At 42.6% G+C, this 22,611-nt stretch overlaps 1 pseudogene; it reads left to right on the top strand.

Annotated features, from left to right (window-relative positions):
* The first annotated feature begins 16,413 nt into the window (after positions 1 to 16,413).
* On the top strand, positions 16,414 to 16,530 carry LOC124551583 (annotated as a pseudogene).
* Positions 16,531 to 22,611: the final 6,081 nt, after the last annotated feature.

The raw sequence follows: 22,611 nt of genomic DNA, 5'->3' as shown, positions 1-22,611 counted from the left end.
TGTGTAGTATTCTTGTCAGCAGCTTGGGTGCATGAGGTGTTAAGCAGATTGTGAGGTAATTCTCGCACTTGCCGGCTCTTGCTGTCTTTGGAATTGCGTAGATGATGTTTTCACGGAAGCGAGGATGAACAAGTGGTCACACGTCTTAAGGTATCTGTCCCAAAACTCATGTTCACTAGACATTTTTGTCTTTATTTGACACATACTACCACCTATAAAGATATAGAATAATTATGTTTAACACTTGTGTAGGTTCATGTCTTTATCTTTCACAATTTCAGAAAAGAGCTTTTTTTTGCTATCATTTAGCTTTTGTTTACACTAACAGCGCCCACCAGTTGAGCCAGGGCAAGGCAAAAATGAACTAAGCAGAGTCATCCGCGGTGCTGGCTTCAGCACGACTTTCTTGGATAAACTGGTTGCTGCAAAGAACCACAACACAAAAAGGGTGCACCCGGTTGTAAGTTAATATTTTCAGTTTCAGTCAAAGGAGGTGGTTTGTTCGCTAAGGAACAAAAGCAAATCGATTTTGCAATTGGATACATGATGTAGATGACCATTCCAAGAAGTACCACCGTACAGGAGATGAAATACTTTGAAAATGAGGATGCACGTAATACTGTCTGGAGAGACATCTACAAGCTCAGCCGAAGTAGTGTATGGTGCGCATCAAGAGAGTGTGGTGAGACCGCTGCTGTTCGTGTTAATTACTCAGCTGTTACAATTAACTGCGATGTGTTACTTTTAACAAATTGTGCAACTCTCTACGGGCAAATTCTTTCGACATAAACTGCAGTATTATCTCGCTGCAATTTTAAGGGGACTTCTTAAATGCACCTAAGCTCAAACAATTTTCGTATGATGTTTCCGTGTTCCTACAACTAAAAAGCACCATTTCAGTGCCGACATTCAGTCCTGAGGCTGGTTTGATGCAGCTCTCCATGCTACTCAATCCTGTGCAAGCTTCTTCATCTCCCAATACTTACTGCAACCTACATCCTTCTGAATCTGCTTAGCGTGTTCATCTCTTGGTCTCCCTCTACGATTTTTACCCTCCACGCTGCCCTCCAATGCTAAATTTGTGATCCCTTGATGCCTCAGAATATGCCCTACCAACCGGTCCCTTCTTCTAGTCAAGTTGTGCCACAAACTCCTCTTCTCCCCAATTCTATTCAATACCTCCTCATTAGTTATCTGATCTACCCATCTAATCCTCAGCATTCTTCTGTAGCACCACATTTCGAAAGCTTCTATTCTCTTCTTGTCCAAACTATTTATCGTCCATGTTTCGCTTCCATACATGGCTACACTCCATACAAATACTTTCAGAAACGACTTCCTGGCACTTAAATCAATACTCGATGGTAACAAATGTCTCTTCTTCAGAAACGCTTTCCTTGTCATTGCCAGTCTACATTTTATATCCTCCATCATCAGTTATTTTGCTTCCCAAATAGCAAAACTTCACTTATTTGATCATTTGTCAGAAGATTGTCAAGATATGTGAATACGACACAGTAAACGGGAACTGCTAATATTTACAGCATTAATACACTGTCGGAATGAAACACAGTGATGCACTTTTAATAAACTTGTCATACACAAAATACCTAATCATGAGTGTTGTGATGAAGTCCTGTCAAAACTGAAGAGACACTTTTACTTATGCTTGTCTAACAGTCCCTTTTGCGATATTCATCTATAGAGTTGCCTGCCAAAAAATCTTCCAAACTCTGTGTAAACTGCGCTTTAGCTGAAAACAATGTGCCAGAAATTCGTTGAAAATGTGTATTCCTCAGTAATGGACCCCTTTTTGGACCAAGATAAGTGATTTTTATGTCTTTATGTAGATTGCATTGATACTATATAGTGAGCTATTTGTTGGAATCTATTTCCAACGAATTTCAGTAACAAATAAATATACTGAGAAGCTGTGGTTAGAATATCCAGTTCCTTGAATAGGATTGTACATGATGTTCTTCAATTTAAACGACAAGTGAGTGTTATTACAAGTCTTTGAATTCTAAAAACTTTTGCGCAGTGTGTCGAGTTACCCCAAAATATGATCCCATCTGATATAACAGAATGAAAGCAAGGAAAGTACGCAGGGTTTTTATATTTATATCTCCTACATGTGATATCGTTCGCATTGTAAATACAGATTTGCTTAGGCGCTTCAGCAGTTCTGTGGTACGCTACTCCCGGCTGAATTTATCGTCACGTCGTAACGCCAGGGAATTAACGCTGCTGGCCGAAGTGGCCGTGCGGTTAAAGGCGCTGCAGTCTGGAACCGCAAGACCGCAGGTTCGAATCCTGCCTCGGGCATGGATGTTTGTGATGTCCTTAGGTTAGTTAGGTTTAACTAGTTCTAAGTTCTAGGGGACTTATGACCTCAGCAGTTGAGTCCCATAGTGCTCAGAGCCATTTGAACCATTTTTTTGAATTAACACTATCAGTGCCTTGTGAATCCCACCATACGTTAGACACATACTGGGAGGGAACCTTTTACGGGTTCTAAACTGCACATTTGTGTGTCTCGCCATTGCGACTCGCAGAGTGTAGATGTAGATCCATAACTATCTCGATGACAGAGTAGAGTTGACTGATTTCTGAGGGAGATAGTTTTGCCACAGCCAAACTGTTTAATGAGCTGTATCGTTAATCATATCGTAAACAGTGAGCAGTACTAGTCCCAGCAGAATGAAGGGAGGATCTCGGCGTAGTGCCCGACCGGAATAGTTTTCCCTGGCAGCCGCGCTGTGTGGGCCAATTAAAACGTCGTTAACCGCTGAGTCTCCACAGAGAGTGAGAGAGGGAGGGGGGGTGGGGGGAGGGGAGATATTAGCGACTGCGTCGCATTCTTCTTGTTTGCGGCGCCGCTGGGCGTGTCTGGAGTAATTGCTGCACGCACACCGCAAACCAGGGGTGAACATTACGGCTGTGTTTTGTTCCTACGGGGAGTAGTAGGTGGAGGAGAAGGCGGGGGTGTTGGTACTGTGGTGTAATTTATTCTCTCGCCGTTTTTCATCAGTTATCTGTAATTACGTTGGTTGCAGGGGGAGGGAGGGTTCTCTTAGCTGTCACAAAAAAAAAAAAAAAAAATGTTGTACAGTTGAGGAGCAAGGAGTTGTTCAGAGGCTCTACCTAGGATGGTGACAGGTGTAGACGAGAGTAGCGTACCTTGCAACACTTTTCAGACTTCCCCTATAGCCTACGCGGTAACAGAAATTTAATATACACCTACGGGGAAAAAAATAGCAATGTCAATAATAACTAACGTAGAATGATGAAATTTCGCGAATATATTTCTCTAGGTAACAGATTTAAGTCGTTAACATTCCAAAACCACAGGTTAATGTAAGCGCGAGATAATCCACGGCAAATGTGAAATACTGGTGCATTAATAACAGGAGTGATCGCCAGAACGTTGGATGAAAGCATGCAAACGTGCATGTATTGTGTTGTACATGTGCCGGATGTCACTTTGTGGAGTGGAGTTTGTAACGGGACATCCTCCTCTACCATTACTTTTCCTCAACACTGGTTGTCGAATTCTGGACGGGTCAATGTAGTCGCGGTTACTTTTCTGAGGGCTTTCATTTAATTTTGTGCACGGTGTGTTGTATTTCAAGCTACTTGTAGAATTTACAATGGTGAGGTGCATTGTAAAATATTTTAGTTTCGATGTTATAATTGATGAGTACAAGTTCTGAATGTACGGTTAAAATCATTTTTATAGAAACATTTGAAATTACGAATTATTGGTACACTTAAAATTTTTACTATTAATTTGAAATCCTGTACTGTTTACATTATTTATTTTGGGATTCTTTTAAGAAATAATATTGTAACAGGAACTACTAGAAATTCATTTGTTAAGAAAAACTGTAAGCCCTTTGAAATGTTGTTATTTTCCGCAGAGTGTGAGAGTCCAAAGCATGTCTCTGATGTGATCGGACGTATTTTTGTGCGAACAATGTAATTTCGGCTTTGTGAATGCGAAAAATCAAAATACTGTATGACATACTAAAATCTGAGAAACAAAAATTCTGCAACAAAAAATGGTTCAAATGGCTCTGAGCACTATGAGACTTAACTTCTAAGGTCATCAGTCCCCTAGAACTTAGAACTACTTAAACCTAAGGACATCACAAACATCCATGCCCGAGGCAGGATTCGAGCCTGCGACCGTAGCGGTCGCGCGGTTCCAAACTATAGCGCCTAGAACCGCTCGGCCACCCCGGCCGGCAATTCTGCAACAACAATCATCAAATTTATTCAGTTCAGTCCAACCGTGAGGTCCTTGTAACACCAGAGCTCCATAGCTCTACTGACATAAATTTTTCTTTTTTGTCTGTTCTACCTTTTGTCATTAAGATATTATCAATATTGTTTGATTGCATTAATAGCACAAGAGTGTTCGCTTTTTCCTTTGTAAGAACTTTGATGTCATGGTTTGATTCTATGCAATGTAGTGTATCTATCATTTAAATTTTTTGTCTCATTTGGAGGGAACAAAACTTAATGTGTAGAATTGTAATTTTGTTTGAATATTTTTTTTGTAGCAATATGAATATATGCAAATGTTCTGTTTTATTTAATATGTTTGGTTGCTGTTATGTAAACTGCTGACCTTCACTTAGGGTTCTTAGTTATTTTGTATGTAAAAGGTGGTGTTGTTCCCCTCGCGAACGGAACTGAGTAGCGCGCGCCAATTGTGGTTGGCATAGGTGGAAGAGGTGGATTGAGAGCCAGTCGGAAACGAGCTACCAAACTGTCAACTGCTCATGTAAAAGTTGTGTCTTGTGCTGGTGCCGAGAGAGGCTTTTCCGTGCCGCTTTCCAGTGCCTCGGATGGACGGATAAAGAGCTGGAACTATTCTGGAATTGGTACCAAGAAATGACAGGGTGCAACATTTCCGCCTGCAAATCCACCCACCGACATGCACTCGTCACCACGTTGCGCAATCACTGAAAAAAGGAACCAATGAATAGTAAATATGTAAAGTGAAGGATCACCTCACTGGATGTTTTAGTGTGGGCAAATATAAGGTAACTTATACTCGAACTCTTATACCTACCTTGATTTTTTATCGCTAGTCACACAACCACTTAGGGTCCTTCCCATGTCAAAAATGCTTACCGAGTGTCCATATTGTGAAAATAGGAAAGCCCAGTGTTTACTAATTAATGCCACTTGAACATAGTAAGAAGAAACTAAGTTAAATTTACTGTAGCAGAACTGAGTAATGTAATAAATGATGCTTGCTGAAAATAATTTTTCTACTAAAACTGTTTATTAATATTTTGTTGCCAACTTCTGAAGTGAATGTTCTCAAAACTGTAGCTTACAGAGTTTTGCAAATTAAATGATCACAGTGCAGTCTGTTGAAAATCACGCAGAGCTGAGCTATTGTCTTGTAAGCACGTCAAGTTGTGTTCTATTAAAGTAATAGTTGAGAACTATTACTGTTAAAAGTTACATGTTCATGCTTGATAAGGGCTTGTTTCTCTAGTGTATTGAAAGTGTGTTTAGTTTGTTCTGCTACAGTGGTGAAGATTAAGGGGCCCCCTCCATTGAAAGTAGGTCCAATACACAAAGTTACTTAATTATAGAAAGTTTCAATTACTCTTGCTATTCAAGTGAAATTCTGTACAATATTGGGTTCCTCTTCTGTATTAAAAGTGCATATTAATCGTGTAACAGGATCAACAGTTTGTCTATTGTGCGCACGGTAGATAATGCTTAATAGAAAGACTACTATCTATGAAAACAGTAACTTCTTTCTTCAAGAGACAGTGAGAAGTAATTTGTTAGTGAACTCCATTTAATTTTCATTCTAAGTAGAAAGGTGTTAGTAGTGAGAAACTTAATCTATCCACAGTAACTAATTTTGCTGTGAACCAGATCCATATTTCATGTCGGATAGGAATTTGTTTGAAAAGTAATACTAAACCTATGTCCAATTTATCGTTCTACAGTAACGTTATTGAGATCATTCAGTTTGACTAAGTCCTCAATGTAATAATATGTTTTGTTATCGGTTAATTTATGCAAATAGTTTGTTCTGATCTGTTAGCTCCAACCTTAATCTGAACATACTGTATTCAGGTGCCAGAGTTCATTGCACTCGCATGTGGCAAAGTATAGGTTGTGTTTGTCCGTTGAAGTTACTCATACCTATTTTCTTGAACAAGAATGTCAATCATTCTCTTGCCTAATTAGGCTGGCGACCGTTTTCTTTATTCTTTGAACAGTATAGATAGGTAAAATATTGTTTGTTACTGTTTAAATATTTACGTAACTCTGACTTTCAATTCCGATAAGCCACCTCCGTTAGGCACAACACGGTCAACATAACGAAATTCCTTTCAGAGGGTAACACTACTCTGTTGCTTTATAACATAATTGCTTTATCAAGATAGTTTTATTTCTCGACCTGGCTTCAACTTTAAGGTTATGGTATAGCAGTAGCAGACGGTAGTGTTACAACCTAAAATGAGAGATTTTCTGCTTCAAGAATCAAACCCCTAGACAAGAAGAACTGGAGCCAACTCAACGTGACAAGCTGAGTAAACTAGAAAGTTTATTGTAATCTTCGCTCCTCTGAAATCTTCATAAAAGACTTTGCTTATTGCTTAATGCGGACAATAGATGGAAGCTGGAAGGATGGGGGGAAGTTACAAGTTCCACCCCTGTTGCGCTTCATCGGGCAGTACAGGGAAGGTTGATGCTGTTTGTGAATGATGCTGGAGTTGTTCTCCAATGATGTCCCACATGTGCTGGACTGGAGACTGATCTTGTGAAACAGCAGGCCAAGGCAGTATGTCGACAGTCTGTAGAGCATGTTGGGTTACAACAGCGGTACGTAGGCGACCGTTAACCTATTGTAATCACCGCATTGAATGCTGTTCATGAATGGTAGTACAACAGGTCGATTCACCAGATGGACGTACAGATTACCAGTCAGGGTGCGTGGGATTAGCACGAGAGTGCTCCTGCTGTCAAACGAGATCGCACCGCAGACCGTGACTCCAGGTGTCTGTCCAGGGTGTCTAGCACACAAGACTGGTTGGTTGCAGGTCCTCAACTGTACTCCTCCTAACCAAAACACGGCCTCACTGGCGCCGAGGCAGAACCAGCTTTCATCAGGAAACACAACAGACCTACAGCCTGCCTTGGAATGAGCTCTCATTTGACACCACTGAAGTGGCAAATGGTGTTGGTTTGAGGTCGGTGAGTGCACGCTGCAGAACGTTTGGCTTGGAGATGTTCTTGAAGCAACCGATCTGAAACAGTTCTTTGTGTCACGGTGGTGCCAACTGGTGTTCGAACTGCTGGTGCAGGACACGACGGTCTTCCCCCTCGGTAGCCGTCCAGAAGCCGGTCTTCCAGCGGCCGTACATTCTCGTGACCGCCGCTGTCAGCAGTCATGTCAGATCTTTCTGCAGTATAGTAGAAGGTACATCCAGCTTCTCGTAGCCTTATCACACACCTCGTTCAAAATCAGGGAGTGGTTGGCTCTAAGCACTATGGGAAACCATCTATGGTCATCAGTCCCCTAGACCTTAGAACTACTTAAACCTAACTAAACTAAGGACATCACACAACACCCAGTCATCACGAGGCAGAGAAAATCCCTGACCCCGACGGGAATCGAACCCGGGAACCCGGGCGCGGGAAGCGAGAACGACCGCGAGCTGCGGACTGGGAGTGGTTGATAATGGCGTCTTTGTCACCTTAAAGGTATTCTTGGCTGACATTAATTCACAACGACCAATCTCAAAGGTAACTAACGTGATGACCTGATTTGCATCCTCATTGTGACGTTAGTAACGCCGCTGTTACGGGACGCGCGTGAAATTTGACCATACATCATTTCTCGTATGTATAAACACGCGTAGCAACTTTATGTCGCACAACTCCCTCTTGGTGTTGCTAGTGTGGTGCAAGGTCTAGGGGAGAATGTCCCACCTCGGAATACTATTCAGACTTTCGCTTGTAGCCAGCCGCGCAATACAAATTTAATGTATTTTCTCATTCAATTTTGAAATACTAGCGTTCACGTTTTGTGTGTAACGATCTTTTTCTGAAAATACAGAAATAACTCCGGGAAAGTAACTCTTTTACAGATGTGCAAAATTGTGCCAAGGTACAAAATGGTCTTGTAACTAGGAACCAATATTCTATTCGAATTTAAATGTGCTGCGGTCGAGAACATCTCGTCCATAATTTATCTAACAGTCAATGTCTTACATTACTATTCTACTACACACCAGCGATCAGTCAGTGAAATCAAATTAAGAGGTATTATCAAAAACCAGTTACATGCTAAAAACATTTTGAAATATAACCTATTAGCAACTAACACAAATTTCCACTTTCAGATAAGGGAAAATCATTAAGACAGTAAAGAAACTCACTTGACTAACAAATCTCACTTTTTCCATGGTAGAAGACCTTCTTTCGTTTCAAGATATAATATGATGGATCACCTACATACATGTTGTGTAAGGAGCTTTAAAAAATGATATAATTTTACTCACTATAAAATTATTTAACTAAAGAATTAACCGTATTTTCCGAATAACTTTCATCCATTATGCGGTACTTGAATACGTGGAACTCGTAATTGTTTACAAACACTGCAGAGACACAACCTCATGTCGCACAACAGTAAAAACGGTATAAAATTTCGGAAACTGTTTAATGCGGTTTGTAGTGCGCATGTCTTCATGTGATGCTAAAATCTGTCAGTTGACTGAAACATAAACCAGGGAAAGCATTATGTGCTCCTAGGTACACTATCATTCGTGTACTCTCACGTGTAGCCCAGACGAAAGTGGAAAGGGAAATTAGGCGAACCGCTGGAGATATATATGCCGTACTTCACTGAGGTTTCCGGGGGTGGGGATTCAGTACGCCAGGTCAGGGGTCGGATGTAAAAGTCTAGACGCGGCATTTATCGAGCACGAGCTGTTGAAGCAATCGTCTCGCTACATACAACAGATTTCCACCCAGCGTAAGTACAAAATATGACGTACAAAACAGAGTAGATGAAGAGCGACAGTTCGTCTCATTACGCCTCTGTAAAGTGAATGAAGAGGAGTATCTCACAACACAACTGAAACACTGATGCAGATCTTAAAAACTCCTTAATTACTCTCACGTAGCCCCCTTAATATTACTAGCCATTGTTGCACCTGCGATTCTGTAAAGTATCGAACGCCGATGTATAAAGCAGCGTCTAACTTCTCATTTTTGTAGAAATATGTTTTTTTTATCATCAGTCTTCTGACTGGTCTGAATGTGTCCAGCCACGAATACCTCCCCTGCGCCAACCTCATCATCTCGCAGGAAAACTTCACCATGTTCGCCATGTACTTTCAGAAGAAAAACGCACACTTGCAAGATATCAGACCCAGCAATCGATCCCGCTCGAAACTTTGGGCCATAATTCTGATACAGTTACGAAGTTTTTCGCGACGGAGTTCTTGCATAAAAATTTCTCGGTTCACTTGCCCTGTCAAATTCGGATAAAATTTCAAGGTTCCGACGGCACCCTCCGTCACCATCGTCAGCGACTAAAACTGAATGTCGTGAGGTGGAAGGCTCTCTCGTTTCCACAGCCAGAACGGTACCCGATTGGCTGGACCATGTCCTGCTCGTACGTGCAGAGCTGGCCCGCTGTACGTCCACAGACTTTGGTGGCGCTCTCTTTCTAGCGTTGCTTGCAGCGCCATCAGTCGCACCAGGCGGCTGAGTGCGAGAAGTATTTCTCCGCGTTTTCTCCCTCTCAAGCGCACTCTCTTCCATACACTGCTAAGTGGTTAACCGGTAACTCTACTGAAGTTGTTTCCACAAAGTCTAATTTTAACAGCTTCTCTGATCACAGAGCTCCAGTAGTTCGAGGGGTAAGCCAGTACTCTCGTTTGATCAAACAAAATCTCGTGTTTATACGGGGTGACTTTTACCACCGTGTACAAACTCTAGGGACGGATCGATGAGAGGATACGGAACAAAAAAAGGTCTGATGAACTTACGTATGCATGGTTTCCATGCTAGAGACTATTTAGTCAGTCATACATTGTTACAAAGAATGCGGTCTAATACGCCCCGTACCATGCACCCACAGTTACAGTGTGTGTTGGAAATGGTTTCCATGTGGGTCAAAGCATGCATGTACGCTCCGAACTATGTTCTGTCTCACACGTTCACATTGGCCAGCCTGCATCCGAACAGTGTCAAAGGCAACATGAATACGCTGCTCCAGCGTCTCCACATCTGGAATGGGTTCTGCATAGACGATACTTCTGAGATTGCCCCATAACCGGAAATCACACAGGTTGAGATGCGGTGAAGGACCAGGCCAAGCAGCTGGACCCCCTCGTCCGATCCATTCTGCAGGGATGACACGATTGTGATGCGTCTGGACGTTAAGGGCGAAATGGGCTGGAGCGCCATTATGTAGCAGCCATATAACCCTTCGAATGGCGCTTCTTGCAGCAGAGGAGGCAAAGTCACCCGCTAGAAAGCCGATAGTTCCGGCCTGTTAGGGGAAGTGGAAGGAAGACTGGTCCCAAACTACGGTCGCCAATTATCCCGGCTCACACATTTCGGCTGCATCGATGGTGATGATTCGCTGTCACCGTACCATGGGGGGTTCTGCATACTGCCCACAGATGAGTGTTGTGAAAGTTGTCACCAATAGGAATTTTCTGTGACTTGTCGAAAGCATTTGATTGTGTGAACCTTGACATTATCTTACAGAAATTACAATTCTATGGTATAAATGGAATAGCATACGAGAGGTTTAAGTCATACCTACAGAACAGGAAGCAAAAAGTTTCCTTATATGGGTAAAGTGATTTAAATAAGTTTGCCACTTCATCTAACCGGGGTGAAATTACATTAGGTGTTCCACAGGGTTCAATCATGGGTCCCTTTCTGTTCTTGATATATGTGAACGACCTCCCTTCCTATCTGAAACAGGAAGCTGCTGACACTGTTTGCTGATGATACAAGCATCATTATTAATCTAGTAAAAGAAAGTCAAATTGAAAATGACACAAATAAGGTCTTTGGAAAAGTCATTAATTCGTTTTTTTTTTTTGGAAATGGGCTTGCTTTAAACTTTAAAAAAAAAACACAGTACATCTAATTTTCTGCTGCAAAAAGTACAATTCCTTCAATAAATATAACACATCAACAGAAGTCAGTAGACAGCGTAGAGCATACTAAGTTTTTGGGTGTACACATAGATGAGAATCTTAATTGGAAAATTCATAGCTTGGATGTCCTAAAGCGACTAGTTTCAGCAACTTTTGCGATCAGAATAATTGCCAATTTTGAGGATATTGAAATTAGTAAGCTAACATACTTTGCATACTTTCAATCTCTGGTATCATGAGGAGTAATATTTTGGGGTAATTCAACATTTAGACAAAAAGTATTCACTGCTCAAAAGAAAGTGGTTAGAATAATGTGTGGGGTTCATAGTCGCACATCTTGTAGGCATCTTTTTAAAAGATTGGGAATTCTTACAACAGCCTCACAATACATCTACTCACTAATGAATTTTGTTCTTAACAACATGGACCAGTTTATAAACAACAGTGACATTCATGATTATAATACCAGAAAAAAGCAAGAGTTACACTATCCTTTGCTCAACCTATCTTTGGCACAGAAAGGGGTAAAATATGATGCTATAAAAATTGTCGACAAATTACGATGAAAAAAGGTGTCTGACAGACAGCAGTAATAGCTTCAAAAATAAACTGAAATCATATCTCCTTGACATCTCCTTCTATATCATAGATGAATCCTTGAGTAGGAATAAATAAATCTATAAATATAGTATATGCATTTTGTGCCGTTTAAGGGGATGGGGGAAATAATATTAATAGTAATCTCTAACTCTGTATTGTAATATATATATATATATATATATATATATATATATATATATATATATATATATATATATAAGTTTCATATGTGCATTTCTTGTGCACTTGACACGTTCCACATCATAATGGCTATCGTACCGTGCGATTGATCAATGGAACACACAAACAGCTACCTAACTAACTAACTGGGCCAGCATCTCGTGGTCGTACGGTAGCGTTCACGCTTCCCACGCCCGGGTTCCCGGGTTCGATTCCCGGCGGGGTCAGGGATTTTCTCTGCCTCGTGATGGCTGGGTGTTGTGTTATGTCCTTAGGTTAGTTAGGTTTAAATAGTTCTAAGTTCTAGGGGACTGATGACCATAGATGTTAAGTCCCATAGTGCTCAGAGCCATTTGAACCATTTGAACTAACTGAAGGTATCACTCCCCGTGAAGGAGGCCTCGTTTGTGAACATGATGAATGACACAAATCCCGGAATCGTAGTTACCCGCTGATGAAACCAGTGACAAAACTGCTCCCGCTAGTAAGCCCTGCACACGCTGTAAACGATAAGGATACTAACAATTGTCACGGAGAATGTTCCACACGGTCGTCTGGCTTATCCTGTACTGGCGGGTCAGCTGTCTGTGGAAGTCCAGTGTTCATCACATTTCCCTCCAGGTCTGGTGTCCGAACATTTCGGGTACGACCTTCATGATTTACTGCTTCCTGAAACGACCCTCTCTCAGACAACCAGCGAAACACTGTTGCAAACATTGAATTCTGTGGTTGCTGTCAGCGGGGATAGGTCTCCTGATACAACCTTGCTGCCAGCCGCCCGCTGCCATTCGCCTTTCCGTAAGTAAACTTCATGTCGGCAAGCTCTCGATTCGAATACGGAACCATTGTGTACAACGCTGTATCACATCCACAACATGGTTCAGCATGTATTAGAACGCAGTCTCTACAACGACGTATGACTGAATAAATGACCTCTGGAGTGGAAGCCATGCATTTCCTGACTTAAGTTCATTAGACCTTCTTTGTTCCGTATCCTCTCATCAATCCAACCCTACAGTTTGTACACGGTGGAAAAAATCATCCTATATAACAGACTGTACTCCTCCACAGCTGATGTATCCAAGTGCCTGTATGTTATGTGTGTTCATGTTCGACGCAATGATCGGTAACTGTCCGTATAGACTGGCCCAGGCAACTCTTGCCACACTCGCGACAAATGTTACAAATTCCCGGCACTCACAGGCCCATATTATCTACAACGGGTCCAACATTTCTCTAAATTTTCTAGTTGCCCGAAAGACTGGTTTGATTCCTTGCCTGTTCATGACCCTACATATCTTGCGAGTTGTTGGACCGCAGAATGGAAGCCGCACTGTATGTTGGCCCTATTGGCTTGTTTGAATGGCGTCGCGTCTTTGTTTCCTCAACAGCGCTGATTTAATTGTCACAGACAGAATGCCCGTCCCTTCCGAACACCGTCTTCAGATGCTTAATCTCGGAACCGAGGTGGCCCATCTCCAAAATAGTTATGGCTCTGAGTAGTAAGGTGTGCTCACCATAGCTCTCTTCCGAGCAGGATGGTGAAGGCTGTGTGCGTTGGGATACAGATCTGTAGGCGTCGGTTTTCTATACACAGAATGGTCGCGTCGTCCATTTGATTTCCGTCCGACCAACACGTCTATGAAAGGTAACTTCGCATCCTCCTCCACCTCCACTGTAAATTTTGGGATGTGTGCCTCTCAAATGATCAACGAACTGCTGTAGCACCACTCACTGCCATGCGGCCAGACTAAAAATGCATGGTCAACATATCTGAAGAAGCAAAACGGCCAGGAAGAGGCACTGTTCAACCCTCGCTCTTCAAAATCTTCGATGAAAAAGGTAGCTGTAGCTGGTGACAGTGCCGAACTCATGACTGTTCCGTGAGTCATTTCATAATAAGAGGGTGGTTTGAAAAGTTCTCGGAATCACCACAAGAGGTCAGCGGTAGCGCAACGAGTTGTTCACGTGACATTCATTGGACTGTTGCCTGCAAACACGTGCCACGTCAGTGCTCTTGGAAGACGGCTGTGGCGGTGACGTGGGTCTGTTGTTGTTGTTCTCGCGTGTAATGATTTGCGAAGATGGAAAAAAAAATCGAGATTCGAACAGTGATTAAGTACTTCGTAAAGAAAGGTATGAAAGCAAGGGACATTCATGCGGGTTTCCAGAATACACTGGGGGACTCTGCTCCTTCATATTCAACTGTTGCCAAGTGGACAAATGAATTTAAATTTGGTTGGGAGAGCTTAGATGATGATCCGCGCAGTGGTCGGCAAAGATGTGTCACTACTCCAGAAATCATTGCAAAAGTGCACAAAATGGTCATGGAGGAGCGCCGACTGAGAGTGCGTCAAATTTCTCACGCTTGCCACATGTCATCTGAAAGGGTATATCACATTTTAACTGAAAAATAAGAAATGAAAAAATTATCTGCAAGATGGGTGCCGCGACTCTTGAAGCTGGATCAGAAACTCACGAGAATGGACATATTGAAACAATGTTTGGCCCGTTTCAGGAGAAACGAACAAGATTTTTTGCGCCAGTTTGTGACCACAGTTGAACAGTTGAGTACACTACTTATACCCTAGAGACAAAACAACAGTCAAAGCAATGGAAACGTGCTTATTCTCCGCCACCAAAGAAAGCAAAGACAATTCCTTCGGCGGGAAATGTCATGGCATCAGTATTCCGAGATGAGAAGGGGATTCTGTTTGTACATTATCTCCCTACTGGGCAAACAATTACTGGAAAATGCCATGCTAACCTCGAAAAAGGCCGGGTTTAGCAAGGAAGAAAGTCATCTTCCGTCAAGACAATGCGCTCACGCACACACGTGCCGTCACCAGGGCAAAATTACACGAACTAAGGTATGAACTGTTCCACACCTACCTTATTCACCTGATATGGCTGTGTCAGACATCCATCTCTTCCCAAAACTGAAAATTTTTCTTTGTGAACGAAGATTCACTTCAAGCGAAGAATTGATAGCCGGAGTTGACAACTAGTTTGCAGGCCTGGAGGAAACTCATTTTCGAGATGGGATCAAGGCACTGGAACATCGCTGGACCACTTCCATTATTCTGCAAGGAGATTAAATTGAATAATCAAAAAAGTTTCAGTGATGTATGTACTTTTTTCTATTCCGTTCCGAGAACTTTTCAAACCACCCTCGTAGTTTCCACCGTACAAGAAGTACGTGGTGGCCTAGTGTGCCGAAATAATTTCAAAATTTCCGGGGAGAACTGAGTGGACAACAGTTTTACTGTGTCCTCCACTGGTACCTCCGTAAATAGAGAGACCACATCAAGGCTAACTGTGACTTCATTCGAGCCTGTCTCCATCTGTTTTATGATATGAACAAACATTTGTGAGTTTTTAATATGATATACACAGCGACAGAACTACAGGTGCCAATAGTTTAGCCAGGTCCTTGGTCAACCTGTTTGTTGTACAGCCGATAGCACTAATAATTGGTCTTAATGGGATGCCGTCTTTGTGTATTTTAGGCGGACCATACAGCCTGAATGGCCTCGATGTTATAAGTAGCTCCCATGTCTTCCTGCAAAGCACCGATGTGGGATCCCGTTTGAGAATTCGGTATGTACTATTATCCAATAAGAGACCCACTTTCTTATAATGATCTAGAGCACTGAGGATAACGGTAGCATTCCCCTTGTCAGCTGTAACTGTTCATTCTTGTACAACGATTTCAGTCCTTGTTTTTCCGCTCTGCTAATACTGGTCTTAGGGGGTTTGGCTATCGCTAAAATCCGGCCTTCCTCAGGAAGTTACCTAACCGGCTGTTCTTCTCCACTGATAACCTCGGCCACTGGTAGCTTTTGTGGAGCTGGAGCAAAGTTCAACCCTTTACTGAGAACCGAGATGATGGCTTCGTCAAGTTCCTCGTCGCAAAAGTCGACGACAGAGCGGTGAACGTAGCCGGGTCCAGCGGTCCCTTGTTCACGGTTAAGGCGCACAAAGTTATCGGTCTGTTTCGCAGCTGACGTGTAAAAACCATCCCGCTGATGTGCAGCCAAGGTCATGTCAACCCATTCCCAGTTACAGGGTGTCAGTCAGAAACAGATGGTAACTATATAAGCTTGAAATCGTATCAGAATTTGATGCGGGTAGTGAACCGAGTTATTTCCATGCACAATCCAGATAGTAGGCAGTTACGATCTTCTGAAAGTATAGCTCTTAAATTTAGCGAGCACCGGTTGGTTGTCGCTTCGCTTTCGCAGTGGCGTCGCCAAATGCTCGAGCGCCTAGTAGACCATCACAACCCCTCCAACGCGCTGGATGTTGGAGCCGTGGGAAAAGGTGGGAGGCGGGGGGGGGGGGGGGGGGGGGGGAGATGGAGACATTTGCTGAACGTCTTTTGAAATACTATCCGAGAACAGATGTTGTTCTATGCCAAAAATATTATGTACACGATTTCATGAGATCTCAACTTCAGATAGGCAACGGCCTTGCCACAGTGGATACACCGGTTCCCGTGAGATCATCGAAGTTAAGCGCTGTTGGGCGTGGTCGGCACTTGGATGGGTGACCATCCAGCCGCCATGCGCTGTTGCCATTTTTCGGCTTGCACTCAGCCTCGTGATGCCAATTGAGGAGCTACTCGACCGAATAGTAGCGGTTTCGGTCAAGAATACCATCATAACGACCGGAATAGCCGTGTGCTGACCCCACGCCCCTCCTATCCGCATCTTCCTCTGAGGATGACACGGCGGTCGGATGGTCCCGGTAGGCCACTCGTGGCCTGACGTCGGAGTGGAACCTTAGATACATATACGTTTAATACTATTTTAATAATATTCTCTGCATCTATATATACGGCTCAAAATCAAAATAAACAACCTAAGCGACTGAAGAATTATCATGAAATGAGGTTAACGATTTTTCATTTACAATTTAATCATACCAGCCACGTCGAAGAACAGCGCATCTCCTCCTCCACAACAACGATGTTTATAACTAAATACGACTACGCTACGTGTTTACAGACAGACTAACACGTTTCATTCACTTACACTGCATTTGTGAACCACAACAGAAAAATGTTCAAGGCAGAGAGAGGTTCGACCACTGAGATTAAAGCGCTCGGACTGGAAAGACTGTAAGACAGGGACGCAGTCTTTCGCCCATGCTGTTCAATCTGTCCGTCGAAGAAGCAATGACGTAAATAAGAAGAAAGGTTCAAGAGTGGGATTCAAATTCAAGCACCAGCTACAGATTAGAAACCGCACACTGTGGCAATGAACAAATCATGTTACCAATGCTAAAACAGTATTTCACTAACCTCTTACTGACTTTACAGTACATCGCTCTATTATGCGGTTGCAGTGAAGCAGAGCGTGTGACAAATACTCGGTGAACGCGAAAGTCTGAATGCAGTACTCTGAGGCGGTCATAACTGCGTGCTGTGAGAATTACGCACCAAATTTTCGCTCGGGGTCCAGTGCTGCCGCTGGTATCTTGCAACTGTGCTTTTTTTCTCCTTACAATATGATGCCAAGTTGGAGATGTTTCCTCGTTACAGCAGCACTTGCAACGTACATCCTCAATTATTTGTTCTATGTATTTCATTCTCTATTTCCCGAACTGTTTTTACCTTCTACAGATCCCTCAGGTACCGTGGAAGTTATTCCTTGATGTCGTAATACACATCCCATCATCCTGCCCCTCTTCTTGTCAGTGTTTTCCATATGTTCCTTTCTTCGCCGCTTCTGCACAGAACCCCCCTCAATTATTTATCCTATCAGTCCACTTGATTTTCAACATTCTTCTGTTGCACCGCAAATCCCAAACGGTATGATCGTCTTCTGTTCCTTTAATCCCATCGTCCATGATTCATTCTGCCTCAAACGCACATTCTGAGAAACGTCTTCCTCAAAACAAGATCTGCATTTGATACCAATTGACTTCTCTTCGCCAGGAATGCCCTCTTCTCCTGTACTCGTCTGCTTTTTGTGTCCCACTTGCTTCTTCCAACATGGGCCATTTTGCTTCCAAGGTACCAGATGGGTCAAATGGTTCAAATGGCTCTGAGCACTATGGGACTTAACATCTTAGGTCATGAGTCCCCTAGAACTTAGAACTACTTAAACCTAACTAACCTAAGGACATCACACACATCCATGCCAGAGGCAGGATTCGAACCTGCGACCGTAGCAGTCCCACGGTTCCGGACTGCAGCGCCTAGAACCGCACGGCCACCACGGCCGGCAAGGTACCAGAACTCCTTAAATTCATCTACCTCTTGCTCACCAGTTGTGAAGTTCAGTTTCTCGCTATTCTCTTTTCTGCTACTCCTCATCACTTTTCTAATTTTCCGGTTTAGTCTCAGTGCATATTCAGTACTCATTAGCCTGTTAATTCCATACAGCAGATGTTGTATCTTATCACTGATATCCTTTCATCCCGACTATTGATTCCACTCCTGAACCTTTCTTTTATTTCCGTCATTGCTTGTTTCATATACAGATTGAACAGCAGACGCGGAAGACTGCTTCCCTGTCTTACAGTCTCTGTAGTCCGAGCACTTCGTTCTTAGTGTTGTAATGTTATAGTTGCCTCATTGTTCTTGTACATATTGTAATTACCCGTCTTTCTCTGTAGCTTAGTGCTTATTTTATCAGAATTTAGTAGATCTTGCAATATTTCAGTGTCGAAAGCGTTTGTCAGGTCGATAAACCCTATGAACGTGTCTTGGTTTTTCTTGAGTCTTAGTCCGATTGTCTAGCGCAACTTGAGGTCTCTGTGAAATGTTTACCATTCCTAAAGTCAAACTGATATATGAGTTAAATGTATTAAATATTTGACTTTAAGCATGTAAGCGGAAAGATTTCAAATTGTGCTTAGAATCTGCTGGAATTTGCTACGTGCTCTCTTTATCAGACACCGGATGAGTAAGCATGAGCTGGTTTTTCACACATCTCACTGTTCATGAGGTCGTATCTCTTGATCCATGTGTCGTACGGTGATACATTCTTGCAGGCACATTCAATGGTGTATGGGGATACAAAGTGTGTTGCGAATAGAGTTAGTACTCAAGAAGTAATAAACCAAAACGAAATGGCTAGAGTTGTGCTGTACCAACACAATGCTTCGGTAGTTTTGGTACAATACGTAAATGACTTAGTAAATGATAATAATACCGGTAGTACTGGTAACATTGGTAGGGAAAGAAGCAGAAATGCATGTGTACGAGTGAAACTACGAGTCGATGACTTCTTTTTGTTTTTTTGTTCCTGTAGTTGTTTGTTTTGTACGTAATTAAAACTGCACATCATTCAGTGAGAGTCCATTGTGTATTATATGAAAAAAAGTATTGTGTACTGTAAACAATAAAACTGTGTATTACATGTAATAAAAATTGATTCCTCGCTTGACTTCTGCACTTTGATGTAATCAAATGAATTACATTTGATACAAGTCATGGGTGACTGGAATTCGAGTGTAGGAAAAGGGAGAGAAGGAAACATAGTAGGTGAATATGGATTGGGGGGAAGATATGAAAGAGGAAGCCGCCTTGTAGAATTTTGCACAGAGCATAACTTAATCATAGCTAACACTTGGTTCAAGAATCATAAAAGGAGGTTGTATACATGGAAGAATCCGGGAGATACTAAAAGGTATCAGATAGATTATATAATGGTAAGACAGAGATTTAGGAACCAGGTTTTAAATTGTAACACATTTCCAGGGGCAGATGTGGACTCTGACCACAATCTATTGGTTATGAACTGTAGATTAAAACTGAAGAAACTGCAAAAATGTGGGAATTTAAGGAGATGGGACCCGGATAAACTGAAAGAACCAGAGGTCGTACAGAGTTTCAGGGAGAGCATAAGGGAGCAATTGACAGGAATGGGGGAAAGAAATACAGTAGAAGAAGGATGGGTAGCTCTGAGGGATGAAATAGTGAAGGCAGCAGAGGATCAAATAGGTAAAAAGACGAGGGCTAGTAGAAACCCTTGGGTAACAGAAGAAATATTGAGTTTAATTGATGAAAGGAGAAAATATAAAAACGCAGTAAATGAAGCAGGCAAAAAGGAATACAAACGTCTCAAAAATGAGATCAACAGGAAGTGCAAAACGGCTAAGCAGGGATGGCTAGAAGACAAATGTAAGGATGTAGAGGCTTATCTCACTAGGGGTAAGATAGATACTGCCTACAGGAAAATTAAAGAGACCTTTGGAGAAAAGAGAACCACTTGTACGAATATCAAGAGCTCAGATGGAAACCCAGTTCTAAGCAAAGAAGGGAAAGCAGAAAGATGGAAGGAGTATATAGAGGGTCTATACAAGGGCGATGTTCTTGAGGACAATATTATAGAAATGGAAGAGAATGTAGATGAAGATGAAATGGGAGATACGATACTGCGTGAAGAGTTTGACAGAGCACTGAAAGACCTGAGCCGAAACAAGGCCCTGGGAGTAGACAACATTCCATTAGAACTACTAACGGCCTTGGGAGAGCCAGTCCTGACAAAACTCTACCATCTGGTGAGGAAGATGTATGAGACAGGTGAAATACCCTCAGACTTCAAGAAGAAACTCTTGAGGAGGTATTGAATAGAATTGGGGAGAAGAGGAGTTTGTGGCACAACTTGACGAGAAGAAGGGACCGGTTGGTAGGACATGTTCTGAGGCACCAAGGGATCACAAATTTAGCATGGGAGGGCAGCGTGGAGGGTAAAAATCGTAGAGGGAGACCAAGAGATGAATACACTAAGCAGATTCAGAAGGATGTAGGTTGCAGTAGGTACTGGGAGATGAAGAAGCTTGCCCAGGATAGAGTAGCATGGAGAGCTGCATCAAACGTCTCAGGACTGAAGACCACAACAACAACAAGTAGAGTTTACATAAAAATATACTTGTGCTGTTATTTTGTACTCAACAGAACGTTGTTTACCATGATCAAAGGCAAGACTTTCCTCTTATTAGTGACGAATACCAAAGTTGCTTATGAATAACGGAAAGATGTTTTATACAAGCTTGACAAAATATTGAAGTAATGTGTGATACAGTTTTGTTTTGCATTTTTAAAATTAATTATTGTTTTTCGGAAATTACGTTTTCTAGGGTGTTATGATAAATCGTATTTTCTATTTTAGTAAAACATCTCTCGGTTTCACTTTACAAGTCACCAATTTTCCGGTAAAGCCTGTATAAAATATTGACAGTTTCAATTTCGCTATAAATACTGTTTGGCTCTGAGCGCTATGGGACTTAACATCTGAGGTCATCAGTCCCCTAGAACTTAGAACTACTTAAACCTAACTAACCTAAGGACATCACACACATCCATGCCCGAGGCAGGATTCCAACCTGCGACCGTAGCGGTCGCACGGTTGCAGACTGTAGCGCCTAAAACCGCTCGGCCCTCCGACTGTTTAATTTTAAGTAACAGACAGTTGGATAACAATGTAGAACAAAAATGTTCCGAAAGGTAAGGGCCCTTTATATATCTCCACTCAGTTACTACACGGTTGATTGCTTCCCATTTCTAGGAGAATCTAGTAAGGTACTGATTGCATATGTAAACAAAGTGAGCGGTATCAGGTAGAATCCGACGGTTGTGCACCATACCTAATATTCAGGTAATGCGGTTACAAGTTTAATTGATGAAGGTTACTAGGAAAGCTACTGTAGTATACGCTTACTTACGATAGTCTACAGTAGCTGGAGGACTCGAAGTCATGGTTGATGCTGCAGATTTACTGTGCGGACAGCGAAAATTGAGTAAGAGATAGATATTTTATCGTTTGATCATTTTGTGGGGGCTATCAGCGAGAAAATATTTCGTAAAGGTTGGAAATTATGCGTTATGTTCATTGGTAGTGGTTGAGCGCTGTCGTTCTCATATACTGGACGAATGTAGCTCTCATAATTTGCGCTTCGCAATCTACGCTGCCCGAAGACACATACTCATATTCTAACTGTAATAATTGTCTTACTGCGCTTAACACTTAACATTATGGTTCTTAATTAGTAGGTTATGATGGCATTTTAAATTATTTAACTCTGCTAACAACAGTATGAAATACAGAAAATCGGTCTTTTGTAGCCCCTGGAAGGCGTTATATAGGCAACCTGGGTTAGCCGTTCAGTGCTACACGTTCTGCCTGCCGCCTTTGACAACTACTGTGCGCCGCTTGCAGAGGAGCGAAGCGCGCCCGGCGCCCTGGAGGAATTCCTCGCGCAGCCGGCAGAGAGGCTGCCGTATAAACGCGCGCCGACTATTCCGGGCCTGTGTTTACAGCTGCGATGCCCGCGCCGCTCTGTTTACGCAATCGAACTCGCTTTTTTTAAACCCCGGGGGGCGGGCGGGCGCGTCGAAATATTAATCTCCTGATAACTCTTCTCCCGCTTCCCTTCCCCTCCCTCCCCTCACGCTCTCTGACCGTCACCCCTCAACCCCCCCTCCCCCCCCCCCCCCCCCCGCAACCCTTTGATTTTAATCCGCAGCGGCCTATTAGCACTCGCCTCGCGCTGACACACACACACACACACACACACACACACACACACACACAGTGACCGCCTACTATTTTTACAGCTTCGGCCACAACGGAGATTGCTCTTCCGTTTCTTTTGAAGTCCCGCTGGTACTTTATAGCGCGATCGCGCTCATTCACCTCGCCGTGCG

The sequence above is a fragment of the Schistocerca americana genome, chromosome 9 (genome assembly GCF_021461395.2).
Source record: "Schistocerca americana isolate TAMUIC-IGC-003095 chromosome 9, iqSchAmer2.1, whole genome shotgun sequence".
Taxonomy (NCBI): domain Eukaryota; kingdom Metazoa; phylum Arthropoda; class Insecta; order Orthoptera; family Acrididae; genus Schistocerca; species Schistocerca americana.
The sequence above is the reverse complement of the archived record's forward strand: the minus strand, read 5'-3'. Positions and strand labels throughout refer to the sequence as shown.